Source organism: Monodelphis domestica, chromosome 1 (assembly GCF_027887165.1).
Source record: "Monodelphis domestica isolate mMonDom1 chromosome 1, mMonDom1.pri, whole genome shotgun sequence".
Classification (NCBI taxonomy): Eukaryota; Metazoa; Chordata; class Mammalia; order Didelphimorphia; family Didelphidae; genus Monodelphis; species Monodelphis domestica.
Window position 1 is genome coordinate 78,160,088 of NC_077227.1, and position 5,905 is coordinate 78,165,992.

General features: G+C 43.6%; 1 protein-coding gene across 2 annotated transcripts in view; it reads right to left on the minus strand.

Annotated features, from left to right (window-relative positions):
• The window catches only part of UBTD1 (ubiquitin domain containing 1), a 73,388-nt gene that overhangs the window by 67,342 nt on the left and 141 nt on the right, over window positions 1-5,905 (minus strand). The window lies entirely within an intron of this gene.

Genomic DNA, 5,905 nt, shown 5'->3' on the forward strand with positions numbered 1-5,905 from the left:
ATGAGAGGGAGGGAGGGAGGGAGGGGGGAGAGAGAGAGAGAGAGAGAGAGAGAGAGAGAGAGAGAGAGAGAGAGAGAGAGAGAGAGAGAGAGAGAACGAGTGTGAGTGTGTATACACTAGGTCCATCTTTATCATAGGGAGGGACATCATCCTACTAGAGCTTGCCTGGCTGTCAAAACATAAACCAAATAAAGAACTGGTGCCAATTCCCTAGCTATGGAGAGGGTAGAGCCCCAAACACATTTTTATTTCAATCACTTGGGTATTTGGGGTAAAAAAAAAAAGGCCTTAATGATGTAGATAATTGCCCCCATTCTCCATTTCTACAGAAGTAATTACAGACGGGGAAAAAGGCTCCAGCACAAGCACTTTCCTAACACGAATCTATATTTCATCAATTCCCTTGAGAAATCAGGAGCAAATCCAAAGTCCCTCCAGTGGCCACTGTCAAGTCCCTGAGTTTCTGAGGTATGGAAGCTTCTACCCAGGCACATTCACTTGAGGAGCCAGAGATGTTTGTTTACCTTCTATTTGGGTTGCTCCTAGGAACAGGATCAAGACCAGATCTACAGCAGGGCTGAGAGAGTACCTCCTTGGGAGAAAGAAGGGGCAGGGGAAATCTGAACCTCAGCTTCCCTTCCTTGTTGGATGATTTCTTCTGTTTTGATGTTGGGTTTTTGTAGGGGATGCAGTGGTGGTAATAGTGGTGGAAGTGGGTGAGGTTGCATGAGGACTGCCATGAACCAGAGCATGGGTATCTCAAGATGAAGTGAGGGACTTTGGAGTCTCCTACATTAATTAATGATCATCCCTCCTACCTATGGGAGCTGTGGCAGGGCCCTTACAATCCTTAAGGGCAGTTCACCACCTAGTTTAAATCCTGCTTTAGGCATTTAGTTTTGTGACCTTGAACAAATCACTTTACTTTTCTTAGCCCTGGTTTCTTTATCAGTAAAATGAGGATAATGACAGCACCTACCAACCTCACCAGTAGTTTCTAGAATCAAAGAGGTAGCAAAGTAAAACACTTTCCTAATCTCAAAGTGCTATGTAAATGTTAATATTCTTATCAAAGAGGGTCAGTGATAACTGGCAACACTGAGAAGCACCTCAGGTATTCTTATTATTCTTATGCAACCAAAGTTAAAGGCTTTCTAAATTTTTTCTAAGGACCTTTCCAGTATTTATATTTAAAAAAAAACAAAGGAAGAATTTTATTCTGGGGATACTCTCCCATTACCCCAAATCCTATACCCATACCTTCTTTAGGACTTCAGACTAAAGCTAGGAAATCTGGACAGCTGTTTCCACTAGAAAAGTACTTCCCTCACTAAGAAAAAGATATTCTCTTTAATATGAGGTGTAAGGAGGAGGTTCTTTGGCTCAAGACAGAGATCTGCACCCAGATTTCAGTGTCTGTATTAGCCAAGTTTCCTCTACCTAGGTTTTAGTTACTTCTTAGCCCTTGCTCTGGAGATAATTTTTATAAGTCTGGAAACAGGCCCAAAGTAAAAATGGTACTCTTGCATCTTAGCTTTCAAGTAGAACCCCAGGATGTCCAGCACACAGTAGGCAAGTGGTCTTTACCCGAAATGGTACACTGTTCCTAAGCTGCCTAGTATAGGGAATTCTCGTATGGAATCAGGATGATCAGCACAAAGCTAAGTTTCCCCTCATCATTCAATCACTCTATTCCAGTCACTGCTTAACTTCAGAAGAAGGGGAAGCAATTTGCCACACATGGCCTGGAGATATGTACATACCCAGCCAGTACCAGAGAAGTTCTAACATGTGACTGTTAGTGATAGGTAAAATTCACTCTAGTTGGTATTTTTTTTCTTCTTCCTGTTTTATGTTTTCCTATCTTGGATTGGTTATGGTTCCCTATCATATGTTCTATGTTTCCCTATCTTGGTGCCAAGTCATAATATTCCTATATCTCTCAGAGGGAAAATGGGATTTAAAAAAAAATTAACCCTTTAAAGTGGAATAAAACAGTATTAATGGCTTTTAGCATCCATTGAGGCAGTAGCAATCAACCCCACTTCACTCAAACTGTACACCAAGCACAGGAAACAAAGAGACTTTTTGAAACATGACTATGAATCCAGAAGTAAAAAAAAAAAACCTGTCTGATCCACCAAAGACTGGACACTTAAGCTTATAAATTTGACTTCTGTGCAGACTCCTTGAGCCCCATGAGCCCCATAGGCCCTCTATTAGACACAATTCTAACAAGTTTGCTTATCTAATTTCCTAGTCCAAAAAATTCAAAACATAGCTGGCCATCTGGGGCTATTCAATATAAGGGCAAATATACTCAAGCCTATTAAATAACCATGACCCTGTTTCAGTGAGAAAAGATTAAATCACACTTATTGTGGAGGAGGAGCTTAAAGAGAGAAGAATTTTAGTAAGAGTTTCATAAAAAATGATTTTAAAAAATTTTAGGTATACTCACAGAGCTAAGCATCTGTTATAGCTGGAAACACCTTTCAACCAAATCCCAAATCAATGAAACAACATTCTTTGACCTCACATTTGTACAGGGCATATAATTTTTCCAAAAGCATTTTCTTAACTATCAGCTTACTTTTGACCACATGGCATTCTTTTAAGGTCTGAAGTTGGTTGGTTATTTTCATATGCTTTATAAGAAACTATAGCCCAGAGGCAGTTAAAGGTTAAGTGTCTTTTTCTAAGGCAGATCTACAACTAGAATGGACATTTCAACTCCTGAAGCAGTGTCTCTCCCATCATTCCATTAACATATATTGCATATAAGGTGTTCCCAGTTTCTATCCTACTTCTGAGAACTAGGTAGGATACAGGTATATGTTATCCTCATTTTAAATCTTTGCAAAAGGAAAATCTCAAAAGAGTCATAGTATTAAGGAGTTGTAAAGGTCTGGGAACATCTAGTGTTGTGCCCTCCATTTTATAGAATCAAAATCCAAAGAGAAAAATGACTTGCCCAGATCCTAGTTAATAAGTGGAAGAACTAGAATTTGAATACGGGTCCTGATTTCAGAGACAGTTCTTCCACTGTGGTTCTAAATAAAAGAATGGAGACTAGCTGGCCCCTCTATCTGTATCCCTGGATTTCTCTTCATCACTCACAGCTGGTGGTTCAGTAGAGATAAGGGTCTAGCAATCACCACTGTGAATAGAGGGAAATGTAAGATACTGACAAGAGGCCTATCCACCCTCTGTGTTCTGACCAAGATTCCTATTTTAAGAACTCCCCAAACCAACGAGGTCAACAGAGATTTGTTCATTGAACTAAGGACAAACCATATGCTTTTCCTTGTAGGCTGCTGAATTACATAGTCCATGAATAAAAGTATGTACCACAAGAGGGTTAACCAATGACTACAAAAGAAGAGTTTGGAAGGATATTCCCATTCATTAATTATCAACAACCATAGTAATAGGTGCAGAATTATTTTCTTTTATAACAAATATGCTAGGGCCTCTTGATCCTCACCCACAAGTCCCAGTGAAGTAAAAAGTTTGAGAAGAATTATAAAACAGGAATCCCCAAAGTTAAAGATTATCTCCAATTCCATCAATCCTGGATGTTTAAGGTTCAGTTTTGCCACAGATAGGACCTTCCCAGTCACCTGGGTTTCTATCAAGTCAGTGCACACCATTTAACTACCTCAGAGACATGGATACAAATTTGTCTGAGGGAAGAAAAACAGAACTCTAGAGTTTAGTCAAAAGTAATTTTTGTTGCATGAAATGACATTACACAGTGGCATAAAAGGAAGGGAAGGGAAGGAATTCTTCTCATGAAGAACTCTATCTATCTCAAGGATGAGAATAGTAAAGAAAGGTCATGGGGGGAAGGAATAGCTTCTCTAAACATGGGGGAATAGCCACAATTTAAACTGTCACTGGGTGAGGCTTCAGAGATGTTATTGGAATGCCAAATATGTACCACAATTTTAGGCCTTTGCCCCCAAAAAAAGGATCTCTCTCACACATATCCCTTTTACCACATTGCAAAATGTCCCCTTTGTGACCCCCTCTCCACTATGAACCTATTTTGCCAACACTGTTCAGCCAGATAAATTATATTACACTTCTGCACAGCATGTGTCTTCCTCTAACCCTCCAACCCCTTCAGAAAAAGGAAGCTTCTTGATAGTAGGAACTATTGCATTGTTGTCTTTATATCTCCAGTGTCTAGTGAGCACACAGTAGATACTTATAAATATTTGTTGAAGTAAGAGTAGGACTACATGTGACAGATCAAGACTGCAGGATGGAAGAACTGTTTAAATTAACAACTATGTTAGTACCTATTGCATCCCGAGTCTCAGTTTTTTCTTTTTCTCTTACACAAAATAAGGGGGTCAGACTAGATAGATGGCCTCTAAGATCCTTTTCAGCTTTAAAGATAAGCTCCCCTAAAGCCAAAGCTTGTCCTCAAATAAGTTTTCTACTGGGGGAAATTTCACATACACAAAATAAAAGATAACACAAGGACCAAAACAACTGTACAGGCAATAACTGTATAAGAGGCTCAAAGAAGAAAGAGGGAACACTTCTAACTTGGGGAGGTGGAAAATCCAGAAAGCTTGTAGAGGCAGAACATGAATGAATAGAAAAGGAAATTGGTGAATATAGGAAGGATAAAGGCACAAGTAGATCCCTTTGGGCAAATGAGAAGTAGATCAGACAGGCAAAGCAGGCCTGTAGAACCTGGATACCACCGTTAAGAAAGGGGGACTTGATCCTGTTGGCAATGGTCAAGTACTGAGGGTAATAGCAATGAGACAAGGTACAGTTGTACTAAGAGAAGATCAATCTAGGAGCATGTGCAGGATGGCTTCAGAAATCCAGAGGAGTTTAAGGAGCTGAATCCCTAAAACAGGAGAATATTTGGTAGTAGCCTAGAAGTGTGCCCTTTCAATGGGGGAGGGGGGAGGAAAAACAAGTCTTTCGAAAACCTTCCTATAAAACCCTTTTCTGGTGGGAAGGTCCACCCCCTGGCACCTTCATTCCACCTTAAAATAGGTTCGGTGATACAGCTAGGTATCAAAGGAGACAGGAAACTCCCTTTATAAGACCAGCAGTAAGCTCTTTTACATAAAGGAAAAGGTGGCACTTGATGAGCCCTGCTCTCCAGACCCAGCTCCAGGCTGAACTTGGACAGGCCGGGAATCCTCTGGAGCTCAGTTTCCTCTCCGGTAAAACGAGGATCTCACGTTTTTTGATCCTGAAATTTTTGGGATGTCCCCAAGACATTCAGAGTGATGGATGTGACCCAGACCTCTGCCCAGGACGGACACGACGTCGGAGGTATTTGCTCAAAAAGAAAAAAAGGAACTTATGACCCGGGGGGGGGGTGGCACCCAGAAGTGGTCTGGAAGGACCCCCCACAACGCAGTCGCCGGTTGTCCTTAGGGACAAGCGGCTTTCGAGGCACCCGGCTGCGGCGCGGCTGCTAGCGACTTTTCCCCGCCCCCCTGCGCCCTTCGGCGGGGCCCCGGTAGCCAGATCGGGACCCTGACAGACAGCTTTTGGGAACCCGCGCCCAGGAGCCGCGGTCGGCGCCGCCCTGGGCGCCCCGGCTCTGCCGCCACTCCGGCCCCGCCGCAGCCGGCGAACATTTCCTGGCTCGGCCCCCGGCCCCCACCCCCCACCCCCGGCCTGGGTCACTTCCCAGGCGGACAGCACTGGGCTCAGCGCTTGCTCGGGTCTGCCCAGCCAGACCACCACTGCCGCCGCCTCCTCCCCGCCCCCCCCCCCCAACCCCCGGCTCCCCGTCCCCCAGGCGGCCCAGAGGCTTCTTCCTCGATTCCTTTTCCAAATGCTCCCCCGCGCCCAGCCCGAGCAGGGTCCGGAGCTATAGAGCGGGGGCGGAGCCAGGTGAGCCGGCGCCCGGGGTCCTTAC